The sequence below is a fragment of the Anolis sagrei genome, chromosome 2 (genome assembly GCF_037176765.1).
Source record: "Anolis sagrei isolate rAnoSag1 chromosome 2, rAnoSag1.mat, whole genome shotgun sequence".
In the NCBI taxonomy this organism is placed as follows: domain Eukaryota; kingdom Metazoa; phylum Chordata; class Lepidosauria; order Squamata; family Dactyloidae; genus Anolis; species Anolis sagrei.
This window is the reverse complement of record NC_090022.1, coordinates 88598359-88613763: the sequence shown is the minus strand read 5'-3', so window position 1 is coordinate 88613763 and position 15405 is coordinate 88598359. Positions and strand designations below refer to the sequence as shown.

The 15405-nt window shown below is 41.5% G+C and overlaps 1 protein-coding gene across 4 annotated transcripts in view; it reads left to right on the top strand.

Moving 5' to 3' along the window:
* Positions 1 to 14941: 14941 nt before the first annotated feature.
* Positions 14942 to 15405, top strand: part of MYOT (myotilin) — a 54654-nt gene continuing 54190 nt past the window's right edge. For 2 of the 4 annotated variants that reach the window (XM_060765343.2, XM_060765340.2), the window contains exon 1: positions 14942 to 15131. The gene's annotated coding sequence lies outside the window, so the exon portion shown is untranslated. The remainder of the gene's footprint in view (positions 15132 to 15405) is intronic. The other 2 variants (XM_060765339.2, XM_060765341.2) reach the window with 2 other exon arrangements.

The following is a 15405-nucleotide window of genomic DNA, read 5'->3' as shown; positions in this document are numbered from 1 at the left end:
ATGTGTAGTATAAAGGCAGATATAACAAGATACAGATAATTATTTAAAAAGTAAAGGTAAAGGTTTCCTCTTTAAGTTTAGTCGAGTCCGACTTTAAGGGGTGGTACTCATCTTCATTTCTAAGCTGAAGAGCTGGCATTGTTTGCAGATGCCTCCTAGGTCATGTGGCTAGCATGACTGCATGCAGCGCCGTTACCTTCCTGCTGAAATGGTATCTATCGAACGACTCACTTTTGCATGATTTTTAACTACTAGGTTGGCAGAAGCTGGGACTAACAACAGGAGCTCATCCTGTTTCACAGATTTGAACCACCAACTTCTGATCAGCAAGTTCTGCAGCTTAGCAGTTTAACCCGTTATATATGTGTGTGTGCATGTGCGTGTATACACACACATACACACACTGTTTTCAAACACATTTTCATGTTAATTTGCTTCATTGTAAAAAGATACAAAAGATTCCCATAGCAGCTTTTCAACTAGCGAAGAGCTCAAAATTTATAGCATAAGCTTTTGCAGACAAAGGGCTCATCAAGAAAGGAAAGACATATCTGGAAGCATTAAGACTTTCTGGTTCTTTTTCTTTGGATTTTACCTGTACATTCCCAGATTTGTATTTCTTCCATGAAGTACAGGGGCCCTTGGCATCTTGCTGGGGTTTGGTTCCAGGATCCCCCATGGATACCAACTCCTGTGGGTGTTCAAATCCCACTATGTAGAGGCAGCCAAATTGCCTTTAAAGCACCAGTTCCTGTCTGATTTTGGAAGCCAAAAAGAGCCAGCCCTTGTTAGGACTTGGATGGGGGACAGCCAACAAAAACCAGGTGCTGTAGGCTAAATTTCAGAGGAAGGAACTGGCAAAACCACTTTGAATATTTCTTCCCTTAAAAAAAAAACCCTATGGTGCTCATGGGGTTGTCATAAGTTGACAGGTAATCAAGAGCACACTTACTTATTTACTGTACTTTCTTACTTAGGTGATCCCTTGTAGCTCAAGGATGATGGTCTTCCAGATGTGGTGGGTCCGTAGGTGGCTGTGGAGCCCTACTCTTGATCAGCATGTTCTCCTGCAGTGAGGACATCGGTTTCCAGATGGAAGGCAGTCGGGGTTGGCTTGATGTGCCTTTCTCTTGGCACATTTCTCCTTTCACCTTCCATTCGTGCCTCTTCGAATTCTGCTGCATTGCTGGTCACAGCTGACCTCCAATTAGAGTGTTCAAGGGCCAGGGCTTCCCAGTTCTCGGTGTCGATGCTACCGTTTTTGAGGTTGGCTTTAAGCCACACACTCATATATGTTTAACATCATTCTTGTAATTCAAGAAAACAGCACTAACATCAGGGATGGAATGCAGATCTTGCTGGTTAAATATTTGGGCATTTATTGATCCAGAGCTTGCTTTGGGAGGTGGGAGTTGTAGCCCAATACGCCTAGAAGGCACTGGGAAGGCTAATCACACCAAGTAATCTTAAATTTTCAATTTATGGTGACCCTATGGATGAAAGTCATCCAGGCAAAGCAATCTTGCTAAGATCTTGCAAACTCAAAGCTGTGGCATCCTTAATTGCGTCTATTCACCTGTCTTCCTTTTCATTTTACTGTTTTCAATTTTACCAAGTGCAATTATCTTCTTTAATGAGTATTATCATAATATTATATGTCCAAAGTAGAGTCAGTTAAATCAAGTAATTTGGATTGTTATGAAGAGTTGAGACTTAATTTGTCTCACACCCATATATTTGCCTTTTTGGCAGTCCATGGTATTCACAGAACTTTCCTCCAGTACCATATTTCAAATGAGTTGAATTTCTTTTCTCATTGTCCAGCTTCTATAACCATTTATAAAAAATGGAAATGCTGGAATAGCTTATTCTAGCTGTGGCATCTTTGCATTTTGCAGATCTTATCTAGTTTTTTCATAACACCTAAAACAGGCATGGGCAAACTTCAGCCCTCCAGCTGTTTTGAACTTTAACTCCCACAATTCCTAAAAGCTGGTAAGCTGGCTGGGATTTCTTGGAGTTGAAATCCAAAACACCTGGAGGGCTGAAGTTTGCCCGTTCCTGACCTAAAAGAATAAGCAGTCCTGCAAGGCAAGTGAGCAAATTTCCAGCTTTCCCAGCATAAAGTCACTCTTGTACAAAAGTCGCATTTTAAAATCAGCTACGCAGAGGACAAATGTATTTCCAAAACAATGCTGCATCCAGAAACCTGCATTGTATCACAATGGATTAAACTCATGGGTAATTTTTGTAGATTGTGTAAAGTGACATAGATTGTAGGATATCACTTATTGAGAGCAAAAGGCTAGTCTTGTGGAATAATCCAAACCAGGTGCAAATGACAGCATGGTATTTTCATTCGCCAATGATTTTCACACAAAGTGACAAGAGACACCGCAGCAAACAGGAGACCTATTCTAGGCATTTTTCTTCTTAAAAGCCATCACAACGACAGGACATGATCCCGATCAATGGGATTTCAGCTCTGAGAAGAAATAATTAAAGCCAATCCTGTTAAAGCTCAGCCTCCAACAGCTAACTTACTTCAATGGAATTTTTTAATGTGCTTAAATATTAGGGGGCCTGGACAGCTACATATATGGCCAGATTATGCCCAGTGTGATTAAACTCAAATTTCGAGTGCTTGAGCCATTTGCTTAGCAGGTTTTAGCTTACTGGCATTTCTCAGTGAGCATCATCGGGTAGCCACTGCATTTTAAACTGGCATTCAAGCCTGCATGAAAATGAGTGGTTACATATTCTTCCCTTTTACCTCTGCCTCTATTTCCCCCTCCTTTTGTATGTTTTCTTCTGTTTTGTCTTCATGACAAGTATCCACTGTCTGATAAATTCTGTGAGATGCAAAGGACTGACAGCCATGGTTAAATATTTGAAATAATGTCATATTGAGGAAAGAGCAGTCTTGCCTCTGCTGCTCCAGAGACTAGAAAGCGACAGATTCAAACAATAGGATAAGAGAATTCATCTAAATAATAGGAGTTTCTGACAGTAAGAACTGTATAGCAGTGAAATATGCGCTTATGGAATGTGGTGTAGTCTACTTCTCTGGAGGTTTTTAAACAGTGGCTGGATGGCCATCTATCTGGAGTGCTTTGATTGTGTTTTCCTGCATGGTAGGTATTGGGCTAGATGGCTCTTGTGCTCTCTTCCAACTCTATGATTTTTGCTTTCATTAGTAAATCACTTAATAAAGTACTCTTATTATTATTTAAAGCATTTATATTCCACCCTTCCCACCCTGAAGGGGACTCAGGGCAGAGCACAACATATAAACAGCAAACATTCAATGCCAAAACATGCTAATTATACACATACAAAAACATTAAAATCGCTTGTTAGTGTTCAGAAAACTCCACTGAAAGCAAGCACGTCATAGAAGTATTTTCTCAAGGTGTGGAATTGTAAAGGGAAAGTGTTGTTTTCATCCAGTGTACTTTGCAAATATGATAACACAACCAGGAACAGAAGAAAAGCATCTCAGTGAATACTACTGGTTGGTATTATAGCAAAGTAACCCTGCAGGATTCTTGTGGACTGGCAAACATCCAAGCATGTTCCAACACTTCTCAAATTAGCAGCAGGTATTCACATACATCTTGGGTTGGCATTACTTTGAATGGCAACAGGAAATACATTAGATAGGTGAAAATGCTTGAACTCTAACATAGCCTAGGAGTGTATATAAAGCGGAACAGTACTTGAAAAGCTGCCAGAATTCATGCCTCTGAGAACAGGCAGTGAGCAATAAGAACTTCCTGAAAGAAAAGATGTTAGTGAAACAATTAGACAAAACTAGCAAGATAACTAGGGGCCCTTCCAGACAGGCCCTATACCCCAGGATCAGGTCTTAGGTTTTCTGTTTTAAACCGGATTGTAAGAGTCTTCACTGTCAGATAATCTGGGATAAATGGAAAACCTGGGATCAGATCCTGGGATATAGGGCCTTTCTGGAAGGGCTCTAGATCTCTGAATTTTGGTTGAAGCTTCCCTAGCCTCCAGCTGTCCTGATTGGATAGGCACAATGCCAATTAATCTTCTGTCATCTCACTTTTTCAATTGCCTTTAAAACGTCCCAGTTTCTCTTTCCTGCTACTACTTTTTGCTCTTGTCCTCAGCTTTCCCCAAACACTGTAAAGTTAGGGCCCTTCCACACAGCCATATATTCCAGAATATCAAGACAGAAAATCCCATTATATCTGCTTTGAATTGGGTTATCTGAGCCACACTGCCATATATTCCAGTTCAAAGCAGATAATGTGGGATTTTTTTTCAGCTATGTGGGAGGGGCCGAAGTTAAAATGCAAAACTAACTTGCACTCAGCTCAGGGGTGATGGAAATCTTGTCCTTTCCGGCAAAAGGAAAATGCATCAGCCTTTCCTAACTTGAGTATTTTTCCAAATTAATAACGTAACTACACTCTGATGTTGCTTGGCCACATGTGTCCCAGTTTTCATCTCTGATATGTTAGATGATATGAATTTATATTATGCAGTTACTGCTTGTGATCATGGGAACCACAAACCTTCAGTTTTCCCTCTCCTCCTCAATGGGATACCCTTTAAAATCTTGAAACATGATTATCGTGTTCCCTCTCTACCTTCTTTTCTCCCAGCTAAACATCCCCCAGGAGGAAAAGAGGAAGGAATAAAGGAATGGAGGAAGAGAAGGATGGATGGAAGGAAGGAAGGGTGGAAGGGAATGGAGGGAGGCAGGGAGGGAGGAAAGAGAGAAGGAAGGCAAGACAAAGGGGAAGGAAGGAAGGAGAGAGGGAGAGAGGGAAGGAGGGACGAATGCTCAGTGAATGCTACTGGTTGGTATTATAGCAAAGTAACTGCTATCTTGGGGAATTCAAACTCACATTGGTCCCTAGGCTCAACATTCTTGTTTTAATAGATATCCGACACCACCACACCATGCTGAATCTTCATATTACTGACCTGCATGCAAAACTTAGTTACCTCTGCAGTCTCTATGAAACTGAAATGGAGAAACAAATATTGGGGTTAGCAGCAATATTGGGGTTAGCAGCAACTGAGCAGCAAAGGAGAGAGTGAATAACAAGTTAAATAATGTGTGGTAAAGTGGAGTCAAAATTTTGGATATAATAATAAGTACTGGAACATTTTGAGCACTCCAATGTTCTTTGACTAAGAAAGGGACAGTTACCTTCACACACGTTGTCAACACACTGGATTTCTATTGCTAATGAAGTTGAAGTTTTATTACTTGTCTTTTCCTACCTTAATCTCCACATGCATTAAGATCCCTCCAGACCAGGCAAACTTTCTAATTTGGGGGTCACATGGTGGGCCAGAGCGGAATGGGCGCTCTGAGCCAGAGCGGAAAAGTCCTCTCCTTGCTCTGCTCTTTCCCCCCTTCCTCTTCTCTTTCGGAGGCAAAAAAGTGAAGGAAAGACAGGAAATGTTTGGATCCCAAAAGGGTTGGTCTTGGTCAGGATTAGATGGTGAACGGGAGATTAAAAGTGTATCCATTAGACTCCATATTACCTATTCTTGATATAGAATCCTAGAGCTGGAAGAGACCCCCAAGGGCCATCCAGTCCAACCTCTGCCATGCAAGAAGGCACAATCAAAGCACTCTCGGTAGACAGCCTCTGCGGAAAAGCCTCCAGAGAAGGATACTCCACCACACTCTAAGGCAGCCTATGCCACTCTCCAACAGCTCTTACCCTCAGGAAATTCTTCCTAATCTTTTCAATCAGATCTCTTCCCCTGCCATTTGAACACATTGCTCTTTTTTGCCCTGGTCTCTAGAGCAACAGAAAATCAGCTCCCTCCTCCTCCTCCTCCTCCTCAATGGGATACCCTTTAAAATATTGAAACTTGGTTCTCGTGTTCCCTCTCCACTTTCTCTTCTCCCAGCTAAACATCCCCCAGAAGGAAAAGAGGAAGGAAAAAAGGAAGGAAGAGAAGGATGGAAGGAAGGGTGGAAGGGAATGGAGGGAGGGAGTGGAGGGGAGGGTGGAAGGGAATGGGTGAAGGAAAAGCAAGTATATTCAATCCATATTGATGAAAGAGGGAAGGGAAGGAGAGAAGGAAGTAAGAATAGGATGTTGTGACAGAGGGCCTGAGAAAAGAGCAGAAGGGGTTGCATCTGCCCCCCAGGCTTGGGTTTGCCCATAACTGCTACAGACCATCTTTACTGACAACAGAAACCACATCTGAGACAAAATGTAGGCTTCTGACTTTAACATTGTCACTTTCCTTTTCCTGTATGATGTTTAACATCTTTGCCTGATAAAGCAGCCAGTAGAGCTTCACATGCTTGTATGATATATTTTGTATGTTATGGTTGGCCAATAAAAGTATCACTGTTATGTGGATTTGGGGATTTTGTTGCATTTCAAATGTGATTATTCAATGTAGAGAGAGAAAAGCCAAGGCAGTCAGAAGAAGAAGAAGGGATAAAGGACAGCCTCAAATATCCAGACTCTAGGTCAGCTGTGCATTTTTTTTACCCTGTGAAAAGTTTGAGATGGTTTGAATAGTTGCTCTTTTCTTGCCATGGTTTCATTCATGCGATGTCAAAAGTTCACTGTGTAATGATGATGCCAAGAGGTGAATAATAGTTGAAATGCCTTAGCCCAGACTCTCTTGCCACAAGATCTGAGTGAATCCTGTCGACTTCAGGAACTGTCCAGGAAGGCAGTTGGGTCTTTGGGGTGAAACCCTCATTCTTCTAAGCATTCAGCCATAACAAATTATTCAAGAGGCCAAAATCAGGCAAGAGCACCCTTAAACAAGCAGCTGCAACTCACATTTGACATCCGTGGGTCATGTTCAGTAGTGGCAAATGTTGGTGTAAGTTACTGATGATTTGTGCACCAGCTGGAAAGCTTGTAATTTAGCCTGTCGGGGTAATTTAGGAAGTCATAGACTGAGGTTGTTTGAACAGTATTTGGGGGGGGGGGGGGAGATGAAGAGGAATGTAGGGAAAGGGGTGCTTCAGCCAGCTGGAATCAATGCAGTATAGGAAAATATCCACAATGAACACGGGTGGCTGCATGTCAGGTACAGAATACCTGCATTAGGAGCTTTTAAAGTCTAATGCATACTTTTGGAATGTGTTCTTAGAAAGTTTTAGGGAAGAGGGGGCAGTGTTAAATGCTGTCGAGATGCGACTTATGCCTAAAGGGAATCCTTACCATCTGTTCTGAAAGAGATAACTTCTAAGCATCTGGGGGTGGGCTACTATTCCTCAGGAGAAAATGAAAGGGGTCTCCATCCGGGCTCAGAGGTACTTTGCTTTGTTCCTTCTTTCTAGTCCAAAATGGCCAAGGGTGGTACTAAATTACTTTAAGCAATATGTGTATAAGACTTATAACAACAGAAATGACAAGGGACCCAGGGTTTAGGAATGTAACCTTTCTGAATTACGACTCCCAGAATCTCCCAGCCAAATATTGGAGAATCAATATGGATTGAATATACTTGCTTTTCCTGCATCCATTCTAAACTTCTCATACATTGTGTTTTCTCAATGGGTTGGCTGACAACTCCCAAATCTTCCCAGATGCCTGGGAACTTCCGAAAGGTCATAGTACAATACTGCTATGGAACACCAGGTTACAGAGTCTTAATCTAATCCACATTGCAGTTGATTGGCCTTGACACTTATCCTACAGGACAACATCTCACAGAATTGTTGAGATGAAGAATTCTAAGTTGTTTTGACTTTGGGACTATTATGTGCTTATATTGCATGTGCCTTCAAGTCACCTGTTGACTTATGCCAAACCCTGAGCATTAGACAAGGAATGCTCAGAGATGACTCCATGCAAGATTACAGTAGGGGGAATATGAACAGGTGTGCATACACATACCATGCCTGTGTATGAGGACATATCCCTTGAATATACATTACCAAGTGTCAGGAACTGGGAAAACATCACAAGGCATCTGATCCAAGGGCCCATCCAGACAGGGACCATATCTCAGGCCCTCTCGCACTTTTACTGGAGGTGTCCAAATTACGCCTTCAAAAGAAGAGGATTAATTTGAGACAAAGCAGAAAAACCCTGCTTTGTCCTGAATTACTTTGATACTCCATTAAGTATTTAATTGAGTATAGAGCCCTTTGGGGACAGGCCCATGGGTATTCCCAGAACTACCTGGGGGCCTGTCTGCACACCTATTTCTCACCTTTTGGGCTCCTGGAGTCTGAAGATGCAAGATAGTGCCCAGCCCCCTCCCCACCCCCCAAAAAACCCTTTAAAAAACAAGAAAATTTACCAGAAACCATTAGTTCTCTCTTCAGCCTGACAAAACATACCAATGATGTGCAAGAAGTCAGGGGAAGCCAGGAGTAATTCCCTCTCCCCCATCTCCTCATGTGTCATTGGTATGTTCCATCAGGCTGAAGAGAGGTCTAATGGCTCTCGATAAGTTTTCTTTTTCTTTTCTTTTCTTTTTTAGTGTCTTGTGGGAGGATTGGGGTGGCCCCATGGCAGTGCAGAAGTTACCGCACTGCAATGAGGACAACCCATAGAAAAGCCCATTTTTCCCTCTGGGGTGTGCAGACTGTAATGCGCTTTGGAGCGTATTTACTTAACCCACTCTGAAGTGGGTTAAATATGTCTGGAGTGCCCCCAGTTGCTTGGAGCCTTCAGAATTGCTTCTGGTGGAGACGATAAGTATTTGCAATGCTAACACTGGTGCTTCATTTTCAACATCACCATTACCACCATCATCATAGTGTGAGTGTGCACATTGGATTGTTTTCATAATATTATATGAACACATAGCATCTGTCTTTAAGAGCACATGACTCATTCTCTTGAAAGTTGACCAGGGCATTAATTGTTCTGCAGCCAAATCGTTGGCAGTAATGAACAAATGTAAAAGCAAGTGGGGTTAGCCCTCTGCATTCACTGTGGCTAGAGGTGCAGAACCCCTGCAAACATGGGATAAAAACCCCCACTTTTTTAACCTGAGGGAACATCTCTCTAGGTGCTCTGATGTGATTTCCTGAGCAACTTCCGCCAGACCTGAAGGAGGACCGAGAAATTCCTAGCCAGAAAATCTCTCTAGAGACCTCTATGTCCTCTATGGTCAACATCAGGAACAAAGGAAATGCAGTTAGCATGTGCAAGAACACTCCAGTTTCTTTAAAAATACAACAAATCTCTACAGGATGGGAGCACAACCACAAAGCCCAAAACACCTCAATGAGAACTGAATATCTTCAGTTACCAGGTTGCTGAATGTCTAGGAGAAAGTTGAAAATGGAATGCAAGGGGAATGGACACTTAGGAAAAGGTATGTGTGGCCCTTTGAACTGGAACACACTTGTTGCAATGTTTTGTGGTTGGTATTAATCTCAGGAGTTCTTCATCCCAAGCCTTCCATTCCTGAGCTACAGGGGGCAGCAAATCTTCTGAATTCTCTTCTAGACCTTTTTGACTTGTTTGACCATTCAGTCTTGGTTGAGAAAAGTTTGAGAATTCTGGGGTTGCAAGACAGAAAAATCAAAATTTCCATAGTTTAAATCCACTGAAATTTCATCCTCTAGACCAGGGGTCCTCAAACTAAGGCCCGGGGGCTGTATGCGGCCCTCCAAGGGCATTTACCCAACCCTCGCTCAGGGTCAACCTAAGTCTGAAACTACTTGAAGCACACAACAACAACAACAACAACAACAATCCTATCTCATCAGCCAAAAGCAGGCCCACACTTCCCACTGAAATACGAATAAGTTTATATTTGTTTAAATTGTTCTTCATTTTAATTGTTGTATTTTTAAAGTATTTTTGCACTACAAATAAGATGTGTGCAATGTGCATAGGAATCCATGTATTTTTCAAATTATAATCCGGCCCTCCAACAGTTTGAAGGACTGTGACCTGGCCCTCTATTTAAAAAGTTTGGGGACCCCTGCTCTAGACTTTACTTAAGAGAATGAAACTGAAAGAACTGCAAAAGTAAAACCAAAATAGATCAAAAAAGCAATTGTCAGACTATTTTTGACGATATTCGTGATAAAATACCAAAGGCCAACTGTGATTCAGCTTTTAATTGGTCATTAAGCAAGTAATTAGTACATCTAATCTGTTTCTCAACCAATGCACTTGACTCTAATATAATGCAATGTTATTGAGTATTATTTTGCTATAGACTGCTTCCAGATAGATGCCTACAAAACTATTCTACTTTTTTTTGTTTTTGAATAGATTTGTAGAAAGAAAAAGATGGGAAAAGAAATGGGAAAATGCAAGAGGATTACAGCTAAAGAACAAGGACGTCTAAACCCAACTCTCCATAAAATTCCATGAATGAGGCAGGATAATTGCAAAATAAATCCTTGCCTGGAAGCATCCAGGGCATCATTAGGTAAAGGTAAAGGTTTTCCCTTACATTAAGTCCAGTCGTGTCCAACTCTGGGGGTTGGTGCTCATCTCCATTTCTAAGCTGAAGAACTGGCGTTGTCCATAGACATCTCCAAGGTTATGTGGCCAGCATGACTGCATGGAGTGCCATTACCTTCCCGCCAAAGCAGTACCTATTGTTCTACTCATATTTGCATGTTTTTGAACTGCTAGGTTGGCAGAAGGTGGGGCTGACAGCAGAAGCTCACACTGCTCCTCGGATTCAAACCTGCAACTTTTCGGTCAACAAGTTTAAGAGATCAGCGGTTTAACCCATTGCGCCACGGGGGGCAAATACCAATGGAAAGAAGAAAATGAGTAATAGCAACTCAATATTTCTCCCATTCAATTTTTTTTATCAGAAATAGAATATCTCTTTGATTTGACCATGCAGAGAGTTTAAGGTGCCAGCAACCATCATCTGGAATTCCAAAATCCAAAATTTTCCACATGGTGGCTGACATAGTATCACCTTTGTTTTTGATTGTTCAATAAACACAAACTTTTTTTCATGGACAAAATTATTTAACATATTATGTATAAAGTTACCTTTGGATTATGTGTATAAATTATATATAAAGCATAAAGGATTTTTTTGTTTAGACTTTGATCTCATCACCAAGATTTTTTATGTATATGCAAGTATTATGTATATGTATATGTATATATATAAAATATACATAATACATAATATTTTTGGTCCTAAGCATATCAGATAAAGAATACTCAACCTGTATATATGTTTATTTAATAACCGTGCACAATCTCAGGGCTGTTGAGTCATTCAGGCTTAAGAAATTCTAAAAGAGAGCAAAACATCTGTTTCAATAAATTGGTAAAATTGTGCTGACCTTGGGAGCATGACATTGTCATCAACTCCGGATAACCTCATCCATGCTGGCCAATGCCTCCCTATGGGGTTGATGCATTGCTTGTGGATCCTGGCCTATTGAAATATGTACAGCAGTCGTAACCTAACCACAGTGGAAAAGTTTTTTGAAGAAAGAAATGTACATTCAATAACAGCTCATTTCATTGCTTTGTGTGGAAAATGATTCCCTCTACTGCTGATTTTCCATGGAAAGGAGTGAGATCCAGACACTGCACAAGAGTGTAGTAACCACAACACAATCTCTGTGCAAAAATCACATTATATAGAGGAACTGCAGTTTTTGAGAATTGTAAAAATCCCTGAAACATTGTCAGTGACAGAAAAAGCCATTTTCATTTTCTTCAGTTTACAAACAAAATTATTGGACACAGCATTCAAGAACTCCTAGTTCCTTTTCCTTTTAATGCTTCTTATTAAGCTGCTTTCAGCTAACCCATCTCTTTTACAGCCAGGATGCTGTTCAAGTATCATTTTATGTGGTTAACCTAAGCTTACACACTCTCTCTATGCAATGCCAGCCACTGTGAATTATTGTAAGTAGACACACTTTGGGCACTTGCTTATATCTTCAAGGCTAGAGTTTCACATGGCAGAGAAAACAGAACAAATTGCTTTAATTTAATTCTATACAGCTGACATTCTTGCCATAGCATCACTCACGAGCAGGGATTTGTACATTAACAAACCTTCTCCCTAGACTCTAGAGACGGAAGAAGTGCTAATGAATCTGGAAGGAGCTTTGTTAAAGATTGAGACAGGTGGATAATGATTTCTTCTGGTTTGAGGCAGCAGTGCAATAATTTCATCAGTCTTGGTATTTCTCATAAAATCACTGGCATGTAGTTTAGATTTTTCATTGATATGAGAGAAAATATATCAATCCTACCTTGATCCCCTGGACCTTAATAATTACAGACCATTCTCTAACCTTCCTTTTTTAAGCAAAGGGATTGAGAAGGCAGTTGCCTTCCAACTCCAGGCAGTCTTGGATGACACACACTTCCTTGACCCATTTCAAACCAACTTTAGAGTTTGATAGAGAGTTGAGACTACTGTGGTCGCCTTAGTGGATCATCTCCATCTCAACACTGACAGGGGGAGTGTGTTTTTGTTGGTGCTTCTAGACCTCTCAGCAGCCTTTGAGACCATCAGCCATGGTATCCTTTTGGAATGACTGGAGAGGCTGGGAATCAGAGGCACTGTGCTGCAGTGGTTCCAGTTGTACCTCCTAGGCAGGTTCCAAATGGTGGTGCTTGGGGATAGCTGCTTCTCAAAAAGGAGCTGTTATGTGGCATCCTACAAGGTACCATTCTTTCCCCAGTGCTTTTAAATATTTACATGAAACCACTGGGAGAGATCATCCAAAGGCATGGGGTGGGGTGTTATTTGTTTGCTGGTGGCGCCCAAATGTATTTCTCCATGTTTTCAAAAGCAGCCTCAGCTAAGGATAGTGTGTCTTGTCTGAATGAATACCTGGGGGAGGTAATGGGCCGGATGAGGAAAAACAAATTGAAGCTGAATCCAAACAAAACAGAGGTGCTTGCCATCAAGGGTCCTAATCTGGGGGTGGTGATATGTCAGCCAGTTCTGGATGGAGTTACTCCTCGATCTGTCTCTCCAAATGTCAGCCCAGATAGATTGACGGCCAGGACTGCTTGCTATCAGCTTCGGCTGATACATCAGCGGTGCCCCTTCCTAGATTTGGAGGACCTCAAGATGGTAGTGCATGCACTGGTGACCTCAAGGCTGGACTTCTGCAATGCGCTTTACACTGGGTTACTTTTTTACCAAGTTCAGAAACTCCAGTTGGTTCAAAATACGGCAGCCAGACTAATTACAGGAATATTCACCCTTATATTAAACTACACTCCACTGGCTGCCAATTAGTTTCCAGGAAAAGTACAAAGTGTTGGTTTTGACCTCTAAAGCCCTACATAGTTTGGATCCAGGTTATGTACAGGAACACTTTCTCCCATACAATCGACCCCAAATACTGAGGTCCTCTAGGTCCCGTCCCGGCTACTCCAACTAGCCAGGACCCGACTGGCAATCATCACCCAGAGGACCATTTCATCGGCTGCCCCAAGACTGTGGAATGACCTGCCAGAAGAGCTCCGACAGCTAATCAGCTGCTGGAATGTAAAACATGCCTGAAGACCTATCTCTTCTGACTAGCCTACCCAGCTAGTTTTAATCGTGAATTTTAAACTCATGTCCTGTGTCCACTATATTTAATCATTGTTCTATATATTTTAATATATGTATTTTGTAAAAAAAATATGTTTTAGTATGTGTATTTTATATAATTATTATGTGTTTTTAGCTATGTTGTAACCCGTAGTGAGCCACAAGGAAAGGTAAGAGATAAAATTATTATTGTCACAATTATCATTATTATTATTCATTTGGAGCCAGGATTAATCCTGGCTCAGGCCCGTAGCCAGGATTTCGTTTCGGGGGGGGGGGGGGCTAAAAAAATTGGGGGGGGGGTTTCGGGGGGGCTGAGTTTCGGGGGGGGCTGAGTTTCGGGGGGGGGCTGAGTCTGAGTGAAAGAGGGTCTAGCCTAGCAAACCTTTTGTATTATTACCCCAATACCCCCATGCATATGGGATATATTGATTATGGTGATCAGATCATGATATGAATAAACATAACAGTTTAAATAATGCACCAGTAAGGCCTTTTCGCGAACCACCATCAGAATTTCGGGGGGGGCTGAAGCCCCCCAAGCCCCCCCCCCCCCCCCCCCGGCTACATGCCTGTCCTGGCTGCTCTTTATCAGGTATAAAGTGGAGCTCTTCTGCTACCATCTGTAAGAAGAAAGGAGATTCATGTCACAATGTTAAAATTTATCCATCCATTACATATTTAGAGTTATAATTTCTTGGCAGATTTTTCATAGATCAACTTCAACAGGGAAGATGAACTTAGTTTAATGATGCAAGTCTCAATGTACAAGAATGACTGAAATGTAGACTCAGGCGAAAGCAAATGGTTGTAGCCTGTCTTAACATACACATTTTCTCACTTTAATAACTATTTGCCATCCCAACCATATTCTAATATTGATTCACTACATGTGCCCCAGTCTTCATGTGTAAAATGTTGGTGGGTACATGGTAGATGGTAGTGTTGTGAAACCTTTCAACTTCTTAAAAATAAGAATGAATCAAAAGCCACGTTTTAGCCAAGACTTCAGAATGAAAGGTTAACTACCCAATCCCATACATGACCCATTTTGTCCCAAAACCTGTAACAGCAAAAATATAAAATATATTTTCTTCACGTAAATATTGTATAAATTCATGGATAAGTAGACACTAAGTTTTGGAACTCAAAATATGGATTTTAATATGGCATGTGAATAAGTTGAGAGTCATTCTGTGGAAAGGGGGAAGCACTGCTGCCCCTGGCTATTGCTGCCACCTCCAGAAACTGATGTCATTTATTATATGTATTTGTTGACCCAGCCACTTAGAGTTGTATATGAAATAACTCAACAATCCCTTTCTGGTACTGACAGTCTGGGCCCTGCTGTTCTATCGAGTAAACTCGAGTCAGCTGATGAAAAGAGAGAAATCTGAGTATACCCTGAGATCACTTCCTCAGTTTATCCCTACGAGATTAGAGTGTTACCCAGCAGCTCAGGGGTCTACCAACAGCTCAGCTCATGGGAGGCTACTCTTTGAAAACTTTGGTGGTGCGTTTTGAATGCAACATTTTTTCAAGGAGCTAGATGAGTCTCTCGCCAGGGACATTCCAGTTTGCACTGTAAAGTCCTTTTTGAAAGAAAGATCCCTTTTTCTTTAAACAGCTTATAAAAACTCGAACAGGTATGTAAACAGCATGTCATTTAACCATTGGGCTTAACAAGGAAATAATAATCATAAAGAGAAGAGTTATCTATCTGTCACCTCTTTGTGATTAAGATTGAAGCCCTACAGCTTTGTGGTGTTGGGCACCATTTGTGCATCGGGATAAAGAGGCTTGTTGCTCTCCTGTGTTTGTCCAAGTGCAATGGCAGCACGTCTGTAAAACAACAACTCCAGAGCACTGCTTTCAAGCTTGCGTTTCTGTTTAAAGAAAAGTCTCGGCTTCAGCACCGCA